Raw genomic sequence first — 22731 nt, forward strand, 5'->3', positions numbered from 1 at the left:
CCAGAGGCTTATCAATCTTATTAATTCTTTCAAAGAACCAGCTCCTAGTTTTGTTGATTTGTTCTATTGTTTTTTTAGTTTCTATTTCATTGATTTCTGCTCTGATCTTTATGATTTCTCTTCTCCTGCTGGGTTTAGGCTTTCTTTGTTGTTCTCTCTCCAGCTCCTTTAGGTGTAGGGTTAGGTTGTGTATTTGAGACCTTTCTTGTTTCTTGAGAAAGGCTTGCACTGCTATATATTTTCCTCTCAGGACTGCCTTTGTTGTGTCCCACAGATTTTGAACTGTTGTGTTTTCATTTTCATTTGTTTCCATGATTTTTTTCAATTCTTCTTTAATTTCCTGGTTGACCCATTCATTCTTTAGAAGGATGCTGTTTAGTATCCATGTATTTGTGTTCTTTCCAAATTTCCTCTTCTGATTGAGTTCTAGCTTCAGAGCATTGTGGTCTGAAAATATGCAGGGAATGATCTCGATCTTTTGGTACCGATTGAGACCTGATTTATGACCCAGGATGTGGTCTATTCTGGAGAATGTTCCATGTGCACTAGAGAAGAATGTATATTCTGTTGCTTTGGGATGGAATGTTCTGAATATATCTGTGATGTCCATCTGGTCCAGTGTGTCATTTAAGGCCTTTATTTCCTTGTTGATCTTTTGCTTAGATGATCTGTCCATTTCAGTGAGGGGAGTGTTAAAGTCCCCTGCTATTATTGTATTACTGTCGATGTATTTCTTTGATTTTGTTATTAATTGGTTTATATAGTTGGCTGCTCCCATGTTAGGGGCATAGATATTTTAAATTGTTAGATCTTCTTGTTGGACAGACCCTTTGAGTATGATATAGTGTCCTTCCTCATCTCTTAGTATAGTCTTTGGCTTAAAATCTAATTGATCTGATATAAGGATTGCCACCCCAGCTTTCTTCTGATGTCCATTAGCATGGTACATTGTTTTCCATTCCCTCACTTTAAATCTGGAGGTGTCTTCGGGTCTAAAATGAGTTTCTTGTAGGCAGCCTATTGATGGGTTTTGTTTTTTTATCCATTCTGATACCCTGTGTCTTTTGATTGGGGCATTTAGCCCATTAACATTCATGGTAACTATTGAGAGACATGAATTTAGTGCCATTGTATTGCCTGTAAGGTGACTGTTACTGTATATTGTCTCTGTTTCTTTCTGATCTACTACTTTTAAGGTCTCTCTTTGCTTAGAGGACCCCTTTCAATATTTCCTGTAGAGCTGGTTTGGTGTTTGCAAATTCTTTCAGCTTTTGTTTGTCCTGGAAGCTCTTTATCTCTCCTATTTTCAATGATAGCCTAGCCGGATATAGTATTCTAGGCTGCATGTTTTTCTTGTTTAGTGCTCTGAATATATCATGCCAGTTCTTTCTGGCCTGCCAGGTCTCTGTGGATAGGTCCGCTACCAATCTAATGTTTTTACCCTTGTATGTTACAGACTTCTTTTCCCGGGCTGCTTTCAGGATTTTCTCTTTGTCGCTCAGACTTGTAAATTTTACTATCAGGTGACGAGGTGTGGACCTATTTTTATTGATTTTGAGGGGCGTTCTTAGCATTTCCTGGATTTTGTTGTTTGTTCCCTTTGCCATATTAGGGAAATTCTCTCCAATAATTGTCTCCAATATACCTTCTGCTCCCCTCTCTCTTTCTTCTTTGTCTGGAATCCCAATTATCCTAATGTTGTGTCGTCTTATGGTGTCACTTATCTCTCGAATTCTCTCCTCGTGGTCCAGTATTTGTTTGTCTCTCTTTTGCTCAGCTTCTTTATTCTCTATCATTTGGTCTTCTATGTCACTAATTCTTTCTTCTGCCTCATTTATCCTGGCAGTGAGAGCTTCCATTTTTGATTGCACCTCATGAATAGCTTTGTTTGATTTCAACTTGGTTAGATTTTAGTTCTTTTATTTCTCCAGAAAGGGCTTTTATCTCTCCGGAGAGGGTTTCTCTAATATCTTCTATGCCTTTTTCGAGCCCGGCTAGAACCTTGAGAATTGTCATTCTGAACTCTAGATCTGTCATGTTACCTATGTCCGTATTGATTAGGTCTCCAGCCTTCAGTACGGCCTCTTCTTTTTTTTTGAGGTGAGTTTTTCCGCCTTGTCATTTTGTCCAGATAAGATTTGCTTTCTCCTGCTGTGGAATTCTGCTGTTCTTGGTGAGCGAAGTTGGTTTTGGCTGGGTTTCTTGTTGATCTTCTGGGGGAGGGGCCTGTTGTAGTGATTCTCAAGTGTCTTTGCCTCAGGCGGAATTGCACCGCCCTTGCCAGGGGCCGGGCTAAGGAATCCGCTCGGGTTTGCTTTCGGGAGCTTTTGTTCCCTGAGCGCTTTCCGTAGAGTCCGGAGGACGGGAATGAAGATGGCGGCCGCCCAGTCTCCGGCCCGGAGGAGCCGAGAGCTTGGGGTTCCGCTCCTCAGTGCGCTCTCAGAGCAAAGCGCCCAACCGCCCCGCCTCCCTGGCCTGCGGTCGCGCCTCGAGGAAAGCAGTCAATTGCTGGAGTTGGAGAAAAGCACCGGGTCGCTTCAGTCTCCGTGGCCTCCGGCCGCGCTCCGAGCCCACCCAGCCTGCGACCGGCACAAGGTAACCCCGGGCTTAGAGCTCACTCCTCGGCTTTGTCGCTGTAGCCGGCTTCCCCGCTCTAATACCTGCGAGCTCTGCGGCAGTCAGACACCCCCGGTCCTTCTTTGACCCCGCGGGACCTGGGGTTATGCTGACCCCGCCTATGTTTCCCCCCGGTTTAGCCTCTGGAGCGATGTCTCCCAGTGGAGCCGACTTTTAAAAGTCCCGATTTTGTGCTCCCGTCGCTCCGCCGCTTGCCGGGTGCCGGCCCCTCCCCCCGGGGTCTATCTTCCCGTCGCTTTGGATTCACTTCTCCGCAGGTCCTACCTTTCAGAAAGTGATCGATTTTCTGTTTCTGGAACTGTTGCTCTTCTTCTCTTCGATTTCCCGTTGGATTTGTAGGTGTTCACAGTGGTTAGATAAGCTGTCTAGCTCATCTCCTGCTACCCGGTGTCGTCTCAGCCTGCTACTTCTCCGCCATCTTGACTCCTCCCCCCCGGAAGCTCTATTTTTAACTTCTTGAGGAATCTCCACACTGTTCTCCAAAGTGGCTGCACCAACTTGCATTCCCTCCAACAGTGTAATAGGGTTCCCCTTTCTCCACATCCTCTCCAACACACGTTGTTTCCTGTCTTGCTAATTTTGGCCATTCTAACTGGTGTAAGGTGGTATCTCAATGTGGTTTTGATTTGAATCTCCCTGATGGCTAGTGATGATGAACATTTTTTCATGTGTCTGGTAGCCATTTGTATGTCTTCATTGGAGAAGTGTCTGTTCATATCTTCTGCCCATTTTTTAATATGATTGTCTGTTTTGTGTGTGTTGAGTTTGAGGAGTTCTTTATAGATCCTGGATATCAACCTTTTGTCTGTACTGTCATTTGCAAATATCTTCTCCCATTCCGTGGGTTGCCTCTTTGTTTTGTTGACTGTTTCTTTTGCTGTGCAGAAGCTTTTGATCTTGATGAAGTCCCAAAAGTTCATTTTCGCTTTTGTTTCCTTCGCCTTTGGAGACATATCTTGAAAGAAGTTGCTGTGGCTGATATCAGAGAGGTTACTGCCTATGTTCTCCTCGAGGATTCTGATGGATTCCTGTCTCACGTTGAGATCTTTTATCCATTTCGAGTTTATCTTTGTGTACGGTGTAAGAGAATGGTCGAGTTTCATTCTTCTACATATAGCTGTCCAGTTTTCCCAGCACCATTTATTGAAGAGACTGTCTTTTTTCCACTGTATATTTTTTCCTGTTTTGTCAAAGATTATTTGACCATAGAGTTGAGGGTCCATATCTGGGCTCTATACTCTGTTCCACTGGTCTATGTGTCTGTTTTTATGCCAGTACCATGCTGTCTTGGTGATCACAGCTTTGTAGTAAAGCTTGAAATCAGGTAACGCGATGCTGCCAGTTTTATTTTTGTTTTTCAACATTTCCTTAGCAATTCGGGGTCTCTTCTGATTCCATACAAATTTTAGGATTATTTGCTCCAGCTCTTTGAAAAATACCGGTGGAATTTTGATCGGAATGGCATTAAAAGTATAGATTGCTCTGGGCAGCCATCTGTACCCCAGTGTTTATAGCAGCAATGGCCATGGTCACCAAACTGTGGAAAGAACCAAGATGCCCTTCAACAGATGAATGGATAAGGAAGATGTGGTCCCTATACACTATGGAGTATTATGCCTCCATCAGAAAGGATGAATACCCAACTTTTGTAGCAACATGGACGGGACTGGAAGAGATTATGCTGAGTGAAATAAGTCAAGCAGAGAGAGTCAAGTATCATATGGTTTCACTTATTTGTGGAGCATAACAAATAACATGGAGGACAAGGGTAGATGGAGAGGAGAAGGGAGTTGAGGGAAATTGGAAGGGGAGGTGAACCATGAGAGACTATGGACTCTGACAAACAACCTGAAGGTTTTGAAGGGGCGGGGAGGGGGTGGGAGGTTGGGGGAACCAGGTGTTGGGTATTAGGGAGGGCACAGATTGCATAGAGCACTGGGTGTGGTGAAAAAACAATGAATACTGTTATGCTGAAAATTAAAAAAAAAAAAAAAAAAAAGCCTGCACCTTGTCAGAGCGCCCAGGTCTCTGCCCGCTGCTTCTTGGGTGCTTGTCCCGCCCTTGCTCCTCTTCCCAGGTGCCCCCTCCCCCCTTCCTGCCCCTGCCCCACTCTCCTCTGCCATGTTTGCCTCCTCAATTGCTCTTTCTCTGTTCTTGCTACAGGCACCTCCTTTTCTTTTCCTTTTTAAAAAATATTTTATTTATTCATTTGAGAGAGCGAGCGAGCACAAGTGGGGGGAGAGGCAGAGGGAGAGGGAGAAGCAGACTCCCCCGCTGAGCAGGGAGCCCGACGAGGGGCTCCATCCCAGGACCCCGGGATCATGACCTGAGCTGAAGGCAGACAGACGCTTCACTGACTGAGCCACCCAGGGCCTCTCCTTTCCTTCTCTGAATGGCTGCGGTTTTCGGGCACCGTGCATACCCCACCTCCCAGCCCACAGGAGCCTCCCTGCCCTTCCGGCAGCATCTTTCTTTACCCTAAATGCCCACTGTTGATTTCTCCGAGCACGGTCCAGTGGGGCACATGTATGTGAAGTGATGGACGGAGATCGTCCAAGGTGACCTCATTCGGGAAGAGCCGAACTAGAGATGGTCTTGGAAAGGGGCCATGTGTGCAGAGTCGGCTGATCCTCGGCAGCCCTGTCCGCCTCTGCCTGTAGACTCTCCAGATGGTTCTTCCCGGCCAAAGCAGTGGCCTTAGACTGGCGAGCCACCAGTAATAATACCCCTCCCTGAATCCGTACGTCAGCTCGCAGCGAGAAAGTTCGCATTCTTGTTAGTTGCATTATTGTCTTACATCCAGGGACATTTGCTCATCGAGTCCATGCCCAGTTTCTAGACTTTCTGTACACGTGATAGTTTGTAAAAATGGGCTGTGATTTATAGTTGTGTGGGGGTTTGTTTTTTGTTTGTGAATTTTCTTTTGTGTGTGTGTGTGTGTTTTTGCTTTTTCTTTAGTATTTATAATCTCGAGCTCTCAGTCGCAGCTGCTTCTGGCCTCTGGTTTCTCCCCTTCTTGTCTGTCCCCCTGCGGAGCTGCCATGTTGTACTGATCGTCCTCAATCCTACTCTCGTTCTGGTACTTCACGAGCCTTCAGGGACCCCCTCCTCGGGATGAAATCTCGTCTTTTTCTCAGGATAGCGTTCCCTCATCGGCTGCTCTTCTGGTCCGGGAGGTCCGTCCGTAGAGTGGCTCCTTTGAGCCTTGCCCATGCTTAGCCATGCTTGGCAGCAGGCTGTCCCCTGCCTGTTCCCCAGCCCGGGGCTCCCACCTGGAATCCGTTCTCCCGATTGCTTTCTTGTTTTCCCGCACAAGTCCGAGTAGAGGCCGGCTCTCCGGCTCTCCGTGTTGGCCCTCACAGCCCCTCCAGTCTTGCCTTTCCACCTTAGGTGACTTTCTTTGTTCTTCTTAGATGACCTTCAGTCTCCTGTCTGCTGGCCCCACACCTGGGGGTTCCTCAGTTCACCCTGCCCCAGGGGGTACCAGACATTCATGCTCCAACCCAGTACGGCTCTGGCCAAATGGCTCTTTGTTGCATCTAGTGATCCTGGCTGTTCCTGCCCCATCTGCCGCTTGCTTCCCCTGTGATACACCTCACTCACACACTTGACCGTCTTCTCGAACATCCTACCTCTCCCCGAAACCCCGGATCGCCTTTCGCTTCTTCCGGGAAGCTCTCCTTGGCTCTTCAGCCTGGAAGCAACCTCCCTCCCCTCCACAGTTTTACAGAATTGGGTCAACCAGTTGTAGACTGTCTTGGATGAGCTCCGGAGTGGTTCTTGCTTTGTCGTCTGACCACCTCCCGAGCATGGCCATGGGGCCATGTGACAGGTGATTGACTGATTGACTGAGTACAGGATGTTGCTTAGTTGAGCCCTGTGACCACTGGTACAATTCTCGCGAGTTGGGAAACCCTGGTCTAACAGTTTATAGGTTCTCTGAGCCTGTACCTGGTGGGGGACGGGGGGAGGGGTTCTTTCCAGGACTCCATTAAACATCTTTATGATGCCAAGTGGTCTCATCTATTTTCATTGTATTCCTTGTGATTTTACTGTGGTACAGTTTCTAAATTGAGCTTTTAAGACTGACCTGAAATTTTAATTTCTCTCCTATATCTGTAGGAGAAAGGCCACTGCTCAGCCGACCTTTGGTTTCTAGAAGAATGTTTAAATCTCCATTTTTCCTCATTCTGAGTAGGTCGGGCTGGGGAGGTTGCATATTTTAACAGAAACCCTTGTGCTGATGGGCACTTAGTAACTTATAATTGATGTTTAAACTTTATTTATGCATTTCAATGAAGAGACAGTTTTAAGAGCCTGTGAAGGCGGCTACGGGGTGCAGCTTCTAGGGAAAGTTTATTGCTTGTGAATCACCAAGGGCTGTTGCAGGGACAGCTGGGCACACGCGTGTGCAAGGGCAGTGTTTTCTGGAGTGAGTCTCTCCCTGAGAATTCTGACGCAGAGGACCTCGGATGTTATTTCTGCTAAAGTGGCTCCTGAGCTAAAAGAGAAGAATAAGGATAATATGGAATAGAGTCAAATGGGGACATTTTTGTTTCAATAAAACCTAAAGTGTTTCTTATTCAATGGGTAGTTAAATATCCATTTTAAAATAGTCTGACCCCCAGCCCGAGGCAACCCTCTGGGGCTTTGTAGTTTCTTTACCTTTTGACTTTCTTCTTCGTTTTCTAGAATATGTCAGTGATTTATGGTTTCTGCACCAGGTAATCTGTGACCTCACTGCGGGGGGGGAGGGGAGCGCTCAGCCTGCAGACCCGGAGGAGGCTTTGTCCGTGACTTTCACTGAGCTCTTATACAAGGTCACTGCCTTGTTGCTGTGGCTTCTTCTCCCGAGCCTGTGCGGCTTGGCACGTGTGGGTGTCGTGTGGAGGGTGGCGTACTCAGTTAGACGGTGGAACGGCATCTTTTCAGATGGTTGACCTTGCGGAGTAGAAGGTCCCAATGCTGTTGCTTGGCTGTCAGGCCCCGGGATGTAAGATGTCTTTTTTACCGTTGATGTAAACACAGAGTAAGAACCTTTCAGGGTGTCTTTCCCACAATCCCGCTTTGGGAAGCGGTTTCCAGTTTAAGCTTCGGCTTCTGAAGGGAGTCACGTTGTCCTCCAAGTCACGTGAACTCTGTACTGGACATTCTGCCATTGGAGTGTTGCCTTCCCACAAGGAAGGGGCTCGACTTCGAAGTCAGAAAGTTGGATCTGGAGCAACCCTTCCGTGCTGTGGGCTGTCCTTGCCTGCACCACGCTGGGATGTCCTCTTCCTAGACTAGTTATCTGGTTGAGTCAATGATTCTGAATTCTGAACAACAGTGTCCTTTTTGGCCTCTGGGTCTTTTGGTGTTTAAGAGGGTGGCCATCCTCTGCTGACTCTTGGATGTCCTAGCGGGGAGACCATATCCGCTAACTTATGACTGCACTGAGGGAGGATGGGAGGGCTCAGTCTCCAGGCCTAATTTTCAACCCTGTTTTAAATTTAATTCTGACACATGCAGGGTTGTGGAAATTGCTAGGTAATCCTGGCAGCAACTATGCCACTTTGTCACTTGAATTTTAACTACGAAATAAACCAATACAAAGAAATTTTAGTGCTGATTTTAAAACAGATTTTAGGACTCAAGAGAGGATGCTGGTGTATTCAAACATGCTGTTTTATAAAGAAGTTCCAACTAGCATGTTTGTTGCCACACCCAAAGGAGATATTACTAGTGGTCTGAGAAAGGATTTGGCCGCTCCTAGGAATTTTTCCTGGGCTGAGTATGCCTTCTTACCTTGGGGAGAGCTCCCTTACTCCTCTTTTGGCCTCAAGGATTCGCATCTGCACCTCCTCCTGTCCAAAGGATGATGTCATGGGCTTTCAAAGACTCAGCTGGGACCACACTGGGCTTGGCGATGCTTTACTGTGTGTGCGCACCTGGGCTGTGTGAGCCTTGCTGGGCAATTCTGAATGTGTTGCTTTGGATTACCCCCTTGCTTCCCATGAACTAACGAAAAGCACCTTGTGGAAGCAGGGGTCGTCATGGAGAGACAGCATCGCTTAGCCACTCGCGGGCCTCTCAACCTCAGGACTTCCAACTGGCTGATTTCGGCAGATCTGAAATTTTACAAACTTCCAGATGCTGTAATTCAGTTTATTTTCTGCAAGCAGATGGCCTTTGGATAATGACTGAAGTGGAGAGTGTGGGAACCATTGCAGAGAGGAATAGCCAGAATGTTCCAGAATGTTCCGGGAAGTTCTTCTTCCCTTTTTCTCATCATCATTCTAGCTGCTACCCAAGTGTATATGTCAGGATAGGCAATGTCAGTGTGTTCCCGGCTTATTGGGAGCCAGAAGCTGCAGAGCGTGGGGAGTAGAAAGAAGCTATGTGAACTAGGACAGCAGAACACGCATGAGCCCTACAAGGCAGGATTTGAAATAATACGCATCCCTCACTACTAATGGACATGTCTCTTTATGAATCAGAAAGGAAAAGTGACCCATTTCTTCAGTTTCTGGTAAACATGGTGTCTCGCGGTAGTCTTTCTGTCACATTAGAGTATCAAGTTTTCAGGATTTTTATCTTAAATTGATGAGATTGGGGGGCAGTTAGCTGGTGGAATGAGATTACTTGATTTTAGTGAAGTGACTACTTTAACGGTTTATGGTTCTTTTCCTAATAAAGTCTCAACATTGTGCACCAAATAAATTAATGTGTTAATAAAAATACAAACTTGAATTTTTTGGTATAGTTTATTCTATGCCTTTTGCCTTTACTTTTTATTTTTCAAATGCATTACTTAAGGTACAATATACCCCCCAAAACAGGATGAAAGGGCCATCATAAAATGGGTAAATTCACACAACCAACCTGAAACTGGTGTTCAAAATACTTAAAGTAATTCAGACGGCTTCGAGATAATGGTCCTTTTGGTTGTTTCATGAGATTTGTTTGCATACGTTAACAGCATTTAAATTTTTCTTTCTCTTTTTCTGAAGAAGAAAACCCATCAGTGTATGGGCTATCTTGTCATTTCCAAGCTGTCCTGGGTCACTTTGCTCCAGGACTCACACTGCTAAAGCAGCTTGCTGGTTGTGCTGGGCCTTAATGGGAGTTTCTAGAATCGATAAGCAATGACCACAGCCTCCTTTAAAATGGAATAACGGGATCTTTTTTTTTTCTTTTCTTTTTTCAAGTGCGCCCAGTTGCTGTGGATCCTTAGTGTGATACATGATCCAGGAAGCGCTCTCCCCTTTCCCTCCTTGGTAAGTCAGATACCTCAATGGGAAACGAAGAAACCGACAGATTTGTAGATAGTGACACTGATAGCTTATGAGTAACACTTATCTCTGCTGTTAAAAATGGCAGTGAATGAACAAGCTTTCAGAAGGGAATGGAGCCACAGGGAGGTGGGTTACTCTCACAACTTCCCAACAGTCAGAGGCAGAGCTGGGATTTGAACCCGTGTTCTTAACCCTAACAAAATACTGCCTCCTAGCATAAGGAATGCTGGCTGAGGATGAGGCAGACACACTTTTTACGTTCTTCCCTATCTGAAAAAGATCCCCTTAAAGAGAAGCTAGCAACGAATATTAAGAAATTAGTTTTTCAAACAGCAATCTAAATCAGGAGACGGCACATATTTTCTGGAAAGGGTGAGGTAGTCGGTATTTTAGGATTTGCTGGCCTTGTAATCTCTATTGCAACAACTCCACTCTGTGCTGTAGCACTAAAGCAAGCCACAGACAGTAGGTAAACGAGAAAATGGGGCTGTGTTCCAGCGAAACTTTATTTACCAAGACCAGTGGGAGCTGAGCTGGATTTGGCCCACAGGCGCTATAGTTGACTGAGCCTTGATCCACATGCTTAGAGCGCTCAAAGATCTCATAGAGTGAGATCTCACAGAACGAGCATGTTTTAGTGGCCGGTAGGTATGAGTCCTCACACAACATTTGGCTTGGATGCTCAGAATTTAATCGTAAGTGACTTATAACGTTATAACGAAGTCTACCAGAATTGCAAAAACCTACTCTTTCCAGTTAAGTGTGTCTTGTATCTAATGCTTGACAGAAGTCTCTTGGCCCCCAGTGTATTAGCGTGAGGCAGGCACCTAGACAGCAGCTTTGCTCAATGTAGACTTGATACGCGTTGTTCCCTTGGTGTCTTTTGTTAGTTTGTTAGAAAGTACAGCTCTTTTATGAAGTAAGTCCAGATGGCATTTCCTCTTTTCGGTCTCTGTAGAATTTCTAAATGTGACGTTTTTATTTTATACCCTTAAACATAGCTTAAACATACTATTGTTTATACTTATTGGGGCAAACATGCAATTATTTTGGGCTGTCTGATAATTGTGTTGCTCAAAAGTGTTCTGGTATCAAATCTTCCTCTTTCGTTATGAGAAAAACCAGTTTATAAGAGTCCAGTTTGGATAAGGTTGATGTACGTAAATCATGGGATAACATGGTGATTTCCTTTGCCACATAGGTCAAATGAGGTGGTTCTGTGTTTTTTGTACTTTTTCTTATGAAAAGATACTTCTGGCACCTGAAGGCCTATCTGACTACGGTACTGATTGTCATCTAAAAAGATGGGTGAAGGGGGACCTCCTGGGTGGCTCAGTCATTAATTGTCTCTTGGTTTTGACTCAGGTCGTGTTCTTGCTTGTAGTCGTGAGATTAAGCCTGGTGTGAAGCCTGCTTGGGATTCTCTCTCTCTCTCTCTCTCTTTCTCTCTCTCTGTCCCTTCCTCTGCTCTCTTGCCAAGGGATGCACAGCTTACACTCATATACCTAGATTTCAGTCCTGCTTTCCAGCTTCTTATAGCTCACACTATGGCCTATATTGTGAAGAGGAGATATTTGGTGCATAAAGTGTATGTTTCTTGAACAATAACAACCACTATTATCAAGCTTTCTTTTAATTGGAGGTTCATTCATTACATCAGAATAACTTCAGTTGACTTACTGTTTTAAACCCAAGCATTTTCAATAAGATTGCCAATTGCCTTTGCAAAAGTGTTGTAGATATTTATGCTTCACTAATAATATGTTAGAGGGTCTCTTTTAGTAAATCCTCAGTATCATGGAGCATCATTAATTTTTTTTGTCTATTCCTTCATTTTGATATGTTCCATTATTTTTTCATTATGTTATTTGGTTAATTTTTTTTAACTGTGTGATTTTTTTTTTAAATTTCTTTATTTGACAGAGAGAGATCATAAGTAGGCAGAGAGGCAGGCAGAGAGAGAGAGAGGAGGAAGCAGGCTCCCCGTGGAGCAGAGAGCCTGATGCGGGACTCAATCCCAGGATCCTGAGATCATGACCTGAGCTCAAGGCAGAGGCTTAACCCACTGAGCCACCCAGGCACCCCCCCCTTTTTTTTAAAGAGGAAGAGAACACATGTGAACATGGGGAGAGGAGTAGAATCTTAAGCAGGCTCCATGTTTAGCAGGGAGTCCAACCTGGGGCCCCAACTCACAACCCCAGGATCATGACCTGAGCTAAGATCAAGAGGCAGGTGCTCAACTGACTGAGCCACCCAGCTGCCCCTTAATTATGTGATAATTAACCATTACTTTGAGAAAGGAGAGAGAGAGGGGACATACATATGTAAGAGAATTGTTTGTCTTTGTTTTATGCTTATTTAGTTACTGAGATTCAGCACTTCCTTTATTGATTTTAACAGAATTTGTTTTTAGCATTAACTCTTTGTTAATATTTCCCCATTTCATGTGCTTGTTGACTTTATCCTTTTAAATTTGAAGAAATTTATTACAATGTTGCCAGATATTTTTTCTTTTCATAATGAAATTGGTGCTTAGGAATTTAATAAAGACTTTTCTCTACTCTCTTTTGATATTATTACAAATTCTCATTTCTAATTCAGAGAACACTTCAGTTATTTATATTTTTATTTTTATTTTTTATTTATTTTTATTTTTTAAGATTTTATATATTTATTGGACAGAGAGAGAGATCACAAGGAGGCAGAGAGGCAGGCAGACAGAGAGGGGGAAGCAGGCTCCCCGCTGAGCAGAGAGCCCGATGTGGGGCTCGATCCCAGGACCCCAAGATCACGACCCGAGCTGAAGGCAGAGGCCTTAACCCACTGAGCCACCCAAGCGCCCCCACTTCAGTTATTTAAAAATATATCCTGTTCTTTGTAATTTGTCTCATAGTTATAGTCCGCCTTTCTTTTTCCTCACTGACAAAAATCTACCCCTACTTTTACTCTAATGAGGATGTTCAGACAATTAGGATATTTGTGTGAATGAGGGATCTCAGCTGCACATTGCTTCTTCCTACAAATAGAAATCTAGTTTACGGCCAGACACCTGAAATTGTTTCATTCTTTCATTAATCCCCTTGCTTAGGGAAAGGTTAGGTTTTGCATTTTGAGAGGTTCTACAGCTTTGCCTATATTTTAACAACGGTTTCAGTGCTTTTTATATAATAGAACTTAACCCGTTGTGCTGGATATGATCGGTCATTATCGCAGCGCTCCTTCTCACGTCTCATGTTCGTACCTGACTTCTGGTGTTTGCGGTATGTGTTGTGTGGCGTGACCACGAGATCGAGACCGAGCTGTGGAATCCGCATGTATCGGTTGACGTCCTCACCTGTTGAGTTTAGAGCACGCACCTAAAATACTAACTTATTTATGCATTCTCATGTGTCTGCGACAATGGTTCCTAGCTTACACATTCCAGAAGAGAGACAACTGACCGGATTTCTCTGTTTTGAGATGGAGATCAACCCAGGTTTGGACAGATCCAACCACAGCCCTGGTCTCTCGCTTTACTTTACTTGGTTTTCTAGATGTCTTGGCTGTAAAATCAGGAAAGTGAAAGAGCATGAGCTGAGAGTGGCGAGAGGCAGTGAGAGGCTTGACTGGGTTTGCTGAGACTGAGACTAAGTAGGAAAACCAACGTGCTCGCCGAGTTGCGCTCAGTGTTTCAGTGGGTGTCGCTGAGCTGATTGGCATTTTATTCCGTGGTATTTTTGGTGCATTTCTATGTATATTACGGACACAGGAGCATCCCTTGCTCAAACATGCTGAGTGTCTGTATTTTGGACTGAAGATTCAGCCTGTCATTCTTCATAATGTCAGAAACACTCAAGCTGTGGGCTCCGCTCCTTATTCTTCCTGTCCTGTTTCCTGGTCAGCCTGGTGGAAAATCTCCAGGAGAAGATCTGGGGAGGCTCGTGTGGGTCTGATTTGCCTGGTCACATGCACTTTACTCCTCATTTTCCAAGTTCCCTGACAGGACAATTGTCTGCCTCCGCGAGCCGCGTTAGAATGCACGGGAATTCCCATTATGGAGCTGGGGAAACCCTGCTGTCTCTTCTATATGGGATTTTGGCCCTTTTCCTCTTTTGTTTAGGTGGGTGTCTGCCAAGTATGTTTTGTTCTGGCTTTATGACCGCTTTAAACATTTGTGAATCACACATGTGTGGTCAAGTTCAGAATCCGTGTCTTTCCTTTGCTTCGTGTTTGAGTCAGGCTGGGGATGGCGCCCGTGTGCGGTTCATTCTCACGCGCCTGTTCCAGGGGCGGACGTGAGTGTGAGGTTAATTGCTGGGTTTGAAGGTTACATGTGCTTGTAAGGATTTTGCCCCCTTGATCAAACAGTGCGTAAGATCTTTTTTGGCCGAACTTTCCTAAGGGCATAAAAAAATGACCCTGTGTTTGGATTTTAGAATGTCATGGGACTTGGGGGCTTTCCTGTGTTGTGGCCTCTAGAAGCCTTGGAGAGGATCCTAGAGCTTCAGGGCTGCAAACCTAATCAGCTCATGTTTTATCCACTGGAGCTTTTCATGTGGTTTTCATGTGTGTTTGTATCTCTTTTAGCCTTCCAGGCCACAAAGGGATCAGAGTCATCTTGCTTCATTTGCTTTTGCTTACGGCTTTGGACAGTAACCATTATTGGTTAAACCGAAGCAGAAAAAGCAAAGGTTGGAAAGATGGTCAGGAGATTCTGGGAAGTAAATACCACCATATTTTCATATAAGGGTATCTAAGAATAGTGAACAGATTTTAGGTTTCCAGCAGTCAGAAATATGGTGGGTATGTCTAAGTTTTTACCAAGCTCAGATTAGTTTTTGGGTGGGTGGGGGGTGACGGCCTTGCTCAGAGCTCAGAGGCCATATGCCTTTTTTTTTTTTTTTTAAGATTTTATTTATTTGACAGACAGAGATCACAAGTAGGCAGAGAGAAAGGAAGGGAAGCAGGCTCCCTGCTGAGCAGCGAGCCCGATGCGGGACTCGATCCCAGGACCCTGGGATCATAACCTGAACCAAAGGCAGAGGCTTAACCCACTGAGCCACCTAGGTGCCCCCCACCCCATATGCCTTTTGAGAACTATGCCTCCTGCTCCCACAGCAAGCCACCTGCCTGCCACAGGGATGGTTGAAAGGTAAGGCACTTTCTCTGCTGGCCAGTCATGAATCCCACCTAGTGGCCACCCAGACTAAGGCTAGTTGAGGCCATGCTTCCAGCTTGGGCACCGAGACCCCGTTCCTTCTCTCCTAGTCAAAAATAGTACTTAAATTGTTCTTCCCTCTTTCCAGCATCAGTTTTCATTTTCTGGATCTTTTCTGGATCTTTCCAATAGGAATGCAAATATCTACCATCTTAAAAAAAATGACCTGTTGGTTTTCATTTCCCCTCTGGCTACAACCCACATCTCTCCTTTTTTTTTCTTTTTTAAATGGAAAAACTCCTTAAAAGCACTTGCTTGTATTTCTTGTCCCCAGTTCCTGTGTTTGCATTTCCTCTTGAACTCACTTGGACCGCCAGTCTTCCATCAGTACTGCCTCTTCCGGTCACCAGTTAACGTCATGTTGCTGACCCGAGGGGTCAAGGCTGCGTCAGCATCGCATTTGGCAGTCTGTGCATCAGTGAGTCGGCAGCGCTCCTACGCTCATCCCTTCCTCTTCTTTGAAGCAGTCTCTTCATCTGGTTTCAGGGCACGTTGCCGTGGTGCGATTCCTGAACGTTCTTGGCCACTTCCTCTTAAGCTCAGCTGCTCATTCTCTTGCCCACTGGAGTCCCCGGGCGTTCAGTGCCTTGACCTTGCCTCTTTGCCCACCATCCCTACCATTTGCATAATCTCTGCCCTCCCCCCACCCAGGGTAAGCTCCACGAGGGCAGAGATTTTGCCTGTTTCGATCACCAGTCCATCTCCAGACATAGAGAAGAGCCCAAGAAATAAGCTGTCAGTAATTATTTGTTGAATGGATGGGTTTATAGAGGTGTGGATGGTTGGGCGGATGGACGGAAGGATGGATAGATCTTTTGGGATTTTCCCAACTAGGCGAGAAAAACCCTATTTCTAATTTGGGCACAGGCCTGGAGGTCTGTGAGCTTGCTGCGTGAGGAAGGAACGGGATTATTCTCCCTTTACTCCCAACTACACTTGGTGTGTTTGGTTTAATTTTCCCCATGATGTCTGGCGGGTGGGTGTTTGTGGGTTCATCATTTCTCCACTCACATGTCACATCTCTGGACCTCGCTCTTCCCTCTCCATGACCAGATGAATGAGGTCGCCCTTCCTCTGTGTCCCCGCACTCCTGTGCATGTCCCCACAATGGCAATTTAAAGTTGGATCCATGCAGTCTTCTCTGTTCAGACTGTGAAGCCCTTGGCTTGACTGCATTTCTCTTCCCAGTACTTAACATTCTGGCACACAGTAAGCACTCATTACATTTGTGTTATTTAATGAAGTGATTTAGACTGAAATTTTGTAAAACATAACTTACTCTAACGGTCCTTAAGAGTGCAATAAAAATGTGCCTCTCTAGCCTTCTGATTGTGCTGCATTTAAGATGTTTATTTCATGATTTTACAATAATTAAATAATTAGATTTGCTGAAGCCATTATAGCCAGTCACCAGATTGTCCAGCTGGGGCCTGAATAATCCAGTCTCCTGCCTTCTGAGTAGTCTTTGCCATCTCCCAGTATAAGGGAACATTCTTCATAGTGTATCCTAGAGAGGAAAGGATGTGTGGTCCCTCTCAAGTCTCTTCTTCCCTGATGGTTGTCTGTGAGATGGGAAGATGGCTGAAAAGGAAGGTGACAGTAGTTAATAGCATGGGGACAGAGACCAGTGGTCCCTTCTCTGCACGGTAAGATCAGATGTCAGTTCCTTCTGGGCATTTACATTTCTTAAATTCAGCATTTGGACCTCTTGTCGGTGTCACAGAGAATTTCATCAGCATCATCTTCAAGGAGTAGATATTCTTAAACATAAAAATAGCACGACACAGCGTGGCTGTCAGGTCATGGAGCTCAGGCAAGCTCAGAACCCTGAAGGCCGATGTCCTGTCAATTTGTTATTGAAATGTACATGTTACTGAAATGAAATGTCAATTTGTAATGAAATGTACATGGAATGTACATATTGAAATGTACAAAACCACAGTGACTATGGAGTCCCTGCCATGCTGGGGGCACAAATCTGTGTCAGTTGAATGTGTACATGTATTTATAGTTGGGTTAATGTAGATAAAGCCATAAATATAGGTAGATGTGGGTAGACAGACATAGAAGTATAGATACAGATGGGCGTAGAGAAAGATACAGACCCGGATATATAGATGCAGAAACTTACATGGAGATACACATGTAGATATGTAGGTATATAGAATCGTAGATACAAATGTAGACAGAGATCATGTTATTAAGACTAGTGAAGGCCACTAGGTCAGGATTGCGATCAATGAATTCGATGTCTAAAGACAGTGTGCTGAAGCCCAGGGTTGTGTCTTCGCTTTGAATTTTTGGTAAAGTGATCGTGGGCTGCTACAGTATCCGCCCAATAGAGGAAAACCACAGCTATTTTAAATAAATGATCTTTTCATGAGCCTGATGCTGTGAACACAAGAGAGTGTGTGGATGTGTACACACATGCACACACACACACACGTTTTTCATCAGACAGTATGGACGGTCGCCCCCCTTTTTTATCAGCTATCCCAGGGCTGGGAACTGCCGTGTTGCCACTGTGTGACCCGGTGGGAGCATCAGGTAGGAGGCATCCATGGGCTTGCCCACAGTGGGCGCCAAACAAGAAGGGACAGTAACAGTGGAGCACATGACTGACCACACACTTCCTTTTATTAGTGCTTATTGTAAAGTGTCGCCATTGAAGTAAGCATCTTTGTTGACAGGTCTAGCTCTTTCTTCCCAGGTAACTGTGACTTTTCTGCATTTTCCTGGAATGCTCTCCTTCTTAATTTGATACGTAGTTATATGCTAGCTTTCTCATTCTGTGGCCATATTTTCTAGGAGCTGATTACATGTCTTTTCATAACTTTCTGTTTTATGTACAATGTTATGCTCGTCTAAGATTATTTCATAATCTAGGTGTAAAAAAGGTCTGTGCAAAGGTCTTAGAAGTTTCTTCTGGGATGTGATAGTAATTATGGATTGTGTGGTAGCTTTGTTCTGTGATTGTAATGTTCAGTGTCCTGTATACCAGCTCTGCCTCTTTTCTTTCTTTTTCTTTCCTTTTTTGGAGAGAGTGTGTGCGTGTGCATGATTGGGGGGAGTGGGGCAGAGGGAGAGAGAGAATCCCAAGCAGGCTCCACACCCAGCATGGAGCCCGAGGTGGGGTTTAACCTCAGAACCTTGAGATCATGACTTGAGCTGAGATCAAGAGTCGGACCCTTTAAATGACTGAGCCCCCAGGTGCCCCACTGACTCTGGTTTTCCTGTTCTCAGCCTATCTCTGGCAAACTATTTACAAAGTAATTTTTGTTTTTTTTGAGGAAATTCTAAATGGTCAGATATGCCTACAACGAACCTTTCTACCCACAGATGCCTGGTTTGTAGAGATTTGATTCGTTTGAAGGAACTTTTTCTCCTTTGCCTGAGCCCAGGCCAGTTCCCCAGGACAAATACTCCTAGTTCGCCTATAGCTACCCGCAGAGCTCACCCTGTTTGGGTCTGAAGGAGGTCTTGGCCCAGTTCACCGGTGGACGTCATTCAACGGTCCTCCCCAGTGTCGTGATGACAGTACACATTTAATAAAGATTCTCCAGTATTTCATAGTATGAAACTGTGTAGAAGCCACTGGTAATGACCTGACAGTAATTCCTATCACGGCTCACGTTACGTGGGTGCTTGCCACATTCCAGACACCGTTAGAATTGCTTTACTTACGTTCTTTCGTCTTCTTGACAAACATGCAGAGCCGGTGCTAGTATTATCCCCAGTCGAGAGGTGAGAAAACTGAGGCATGAAACTCACCAAGGTCAGGCAAAGGTGGTCCGGATGGCCGAGCCCAGTGGATAACTTGTACCTTCTTCATCCAGTGTATGTGTTGCCCCCTTTATTTTGTGAAGGTCGCAGGGGGAGCTCCCACAGCAGAATATTACGGACAAGCATTGCAAAACAGCAGAACCTGCCTATTTTGAACGTTGCACACTGACGAAGTCTGGGTTTCTGCAGACAGCGTCTTGGTCTCACTTCCTGGAGCTGGCAGACATTTTGAGGGTTAGAACCCACTCTCACTGGGTAATTTTCTTGCAGAAAACACATGACTGGTGGTGAATCTCAAACAAAGATCCCTCGTGGGTCAATCTGTATAAACAAATGGTGACTCCCCTGTAACCCTTCCTGTATGGGGGGTCATCGAGGCGTAGCAGGCATCGCAATTAATATCTGATTGGAAATTATGTTTCTGTTGTTATTTTTTAAAGATTTTATTTATTTATTTGACACACAGAGAGAGGTCGCAAGTAGGCAGAGAGGCAGGCAGAGAGAGGGGGGAAGCAGGCTCCCCGCTGAGCAGAGAGCCTGGACTCGATCCCAGGACCCGGAGACCATGACCTGAGCCGAAGGCAGAGGCTTAACCCACTGAACCACCCAGGCGCCCCTATGTTTCTATTATTGATGGAAAACACTGACTCCTTTCCTTGAAAGTTGTATGGAAACTAGCAAGGTGAAAGAATCTGTGTGCACCCCACCTCCCCGTCTCCGAGCAGACATTATTGAGCCCATGCAGTGGATAAGACCGTTTCAGGGGTTGGAAACACACTGGTACACAGGAGAGGCTCTGAGCTATCACGGAGCATGTTTTAGGTGGGAGAGTTCGACCCTAACCAAAAATTATATTATATAGTATATATATATAATGTAATATAATATATATATATATTATATATATATAAATATATAATTATATCACAACACATAAGAAGAGTATGGTGTAGCGATCAGTGCAGTGTGGAGAACCTGGACTGGTCGTGTGGTAGAGAGTGCCGAGCTGGCAACTTTGGATTGGCCTGTATGTAAGGAGGGAGGGGAGAGTGGTGTGAATTGACCACTGAGGTGGATGAGCGTTAGAGCGTATAGGGCTTTGCAGGGCGGGACACCAAATATGGATTGTTCATTATGGACGTTGAGAAGCCTCGGTAGAAACTGCAGAGGGACTGGATTTGTTGCATTTTGCAGTTGTTGTTCAAAATTGTCAGAGTCGCCATTGGGAAAGTGGGTGGTGGATTAGCAAGAGCGGAAGCCAGAAGACCAGTTAGAAGCCCGTCACAGGTGACCGTGTAGGGCGTGATGGTGGTCAAGGGCCACCGCATAGGGCTTGGTTGGTCAAGATGGAGAAAACTGGGTGGGTTTGGTGTGTTCTTAGAAGGAGAGTCAATGGTACTCTGGTGTGGGCATTGGTGAAGAGAGGAAGAAAAATTAAGAAGGAATTGTAGGTATTGGACTTGAGAATGTCAGTGGGTGATGGACCATTTACGGAAACAGAAGTCCTGGGCTCGGGGGAGGCACAGGATTTGGAGGGGAAAATCAGGATTTTTCAAGGGCCATGTTAGTTTTGGGTTGACAGCTTTCATTTCTCATCCAGTGGAGAGAATGGGCAGGTGATTATGTGAACCTGGACGATCTGGGAGTGACTGGGGCAAGAGGTAGATTGGAGAGCCATGGACACAGCCACCGTAATTATAGTCCAGGGCTCTCCGCTCAGATACACCGGAGGGAGGAAAAACCGTCGACAGAACCATGGGTGCTGCAGCATTTGGGGAGGGTCCTAGCATCCGCTGGAGAGCTCTTCCTAATAATTCCCTTGGCATTGTAGTGCTTTGATACTTCGGAAGTGATCTTAAAAATGACAAGAAGTCCCAAGAGTAATTCTCCCCTCGAGAGAGATTTCATTCAGCATCTTAGCCAAAAAATTCTCCACGGCTGTAACATTAAATGCCATCCTGGGTCTAGGAAATAAGGTCGGAGTCTCACGGTGAAGTCTGCAGTGGAGTCCCTGTCTACGTTTATTCTGCTTTTTTTCTTCCAGGAGCAGTTCAGGCTATTTTCCGAAAATGCGGGCTCTCCCCAGTTGACGCCTGGGAGGCGTGGGACACGGGTTTTAACAATCTATCCCATTCTCCTTGTTCCCAGAATGCTGCTGTCTGAAATACAGATCTGCCCTACTGTTTTCGCAGTCCGCTTTTTTAATTATTGTACTTTTTTTCTAGGGACCTTGAGCTGGCAGCAGGCAGCACACTTGTTGACTAAATCAGTCTCCATGAGTACTGGCGATGTGCTGGGCAGGAGACTGCGATACGGTGTTGAGAATAATGCAGCGGATAGCGATGCCGGCCAGAGAGCCGCTCCGTGGTTGATTTCTTGCAATGACTTGAGTTAACCCCACTAGTATTGTTAACACCTTTTATTAGAGGATCAGAGTGATGAAACTCAGGGCGTCCCCAGAGGTTTGTCAGTGGCTTAGAACTTTGATTTTCCATCAGAGAGAAATGCATTTGGCTTATTCATGCAAAGGTGAAAGCTCACCTTTCTCATGGTTAGAGGAAATAAGATTTGATGTTGGCCATTAAGATTCCCCAGGGCAGCTGTGTTCTCTAGCAAACCAGGATGTAGGGCTGTATGTTGAGAACGAATGGGTTTGGGTGTCCAGCATCCGCGCAGAGACCTTTGTGAAAAGGACACGGGTAACTTGTAAGGCACAGGGATCCAGCCGTGGCTAAACAGATAAACTGAACTGAAGAGTAAGTTATTTTTTTCCGGGGGATCGTTCCATGGGAAAAATGCCACTATATATAAATAATCTAAAAGATCTCATTTTTTTAAAAAAGCCACTTTGTTGAGGTAAATGACTGACTTATAAAAGCCAATAAAAAGAGTCTCTTTAAATGTGTATTTACATATATTGATGAGTTTGTGAACCATTGCAAGCATCAGGTCCTTAAACATAGCCATGACCTTCTCAAAGTATTGCTTTTTTTTTAAATTTAATTTTTATTTTTTAAAAAGATTTTATTTATTTGTTAGAGAGAGAGAGAGAGAAAGAGAGAGCGAGAGAGCACAAGGAAGGGGAGAGGCAGGCAGAGGGAGAAGCAGGCTCCCTACTGAGCAGGGAGCCCGCTGGGGACTCAGTCATGACCTGAGCTGAAGGCAGACCCTTAACCACTTAACCAACTGAGCCACCCAGGGGTCCAAAATTATTGTTTTTATTAAAGAGTATTTAGCCTAAGATCTACCTTCTCAGCAAATTTAAGTATACAATACCGTATTATTATTTTAGCTATAGCCACTATTGTGTATAATAGATCCTGTTTTAAAAATCTGTGTTATCTTTTAGAGATTGAGAATCACTTCCCAAGGATGCCTTTTGTAACAGCTCAGTTGGGGGTCGGAAGGAAGCTTGTGGCACCTGAACTCAGGGTCAGCCTGAATTTTAATGCGATCCGTTCTCTGCTGCACCCTGGTGCTCAGACCTCAGGGGTACAGCTAGTACTGGTGTCTCTTCTCAGATGTAATGTGAAGCTCACTGAGGGCAGGGAAATGTAAAGGTGGAATTTGCCTCAACTGATCAGGCTTTAATGCTTGCTGGCCTGCTGTCTGTGAGGGCAGAGAGCGTGTCCTCTGCAGCTATCATAAGATTTTATGGTTGACCCAGGCTTTCAGATGGGGTTGGTGAGGTGAAAGGGGGTTCTGTTGTCCTTTTTTTTTTTTTTTTTTTTAAAGATTTTATTTATTTATTTAAATGACAGAGAAAGAGAGAGAGGAAGAGAGAGATGGAACACAAGCTGGGGGAGCGGGAGAGGGAGAAGCAGGCTTCCTGCGGAGCGC

The 22731-nt window shown here is 45.0% G+C and overlaps 1 protein-coding gene across 1 annotated transcript in view; it reads left to right on the forward strand.

Annotated features, from left to right (window-relative positions):
* Nucleotides 1-22731, forward strand: part of SEMA5A (semaphorin 5A) — a 464615-nt gene that overhangs the window by 100609 nt on the left and 341275 nt on the right. Inside the window, exon 3 of the mRNA XM_080804210.1 lies at nucleotides 9825-9893. The gene's annotated coding sequence lies outside the window, so the exon portion shown is untranslated. The remainder of the gene's footprint in view (nucleotides 1-9824; nucleotides 9894-22731) is intronic.

Source organism: Martes martes, assembly GCF_963455335.1.
Source record: "Martes martes genome assembly, chromosome: 5".
NCBI classification, from domain to species: domain Eukaryota; kingdom Metazoa; phylum Chordata; class Mammalia; order Carnivora; family Mustelidae; genus Martes; species Martes martes.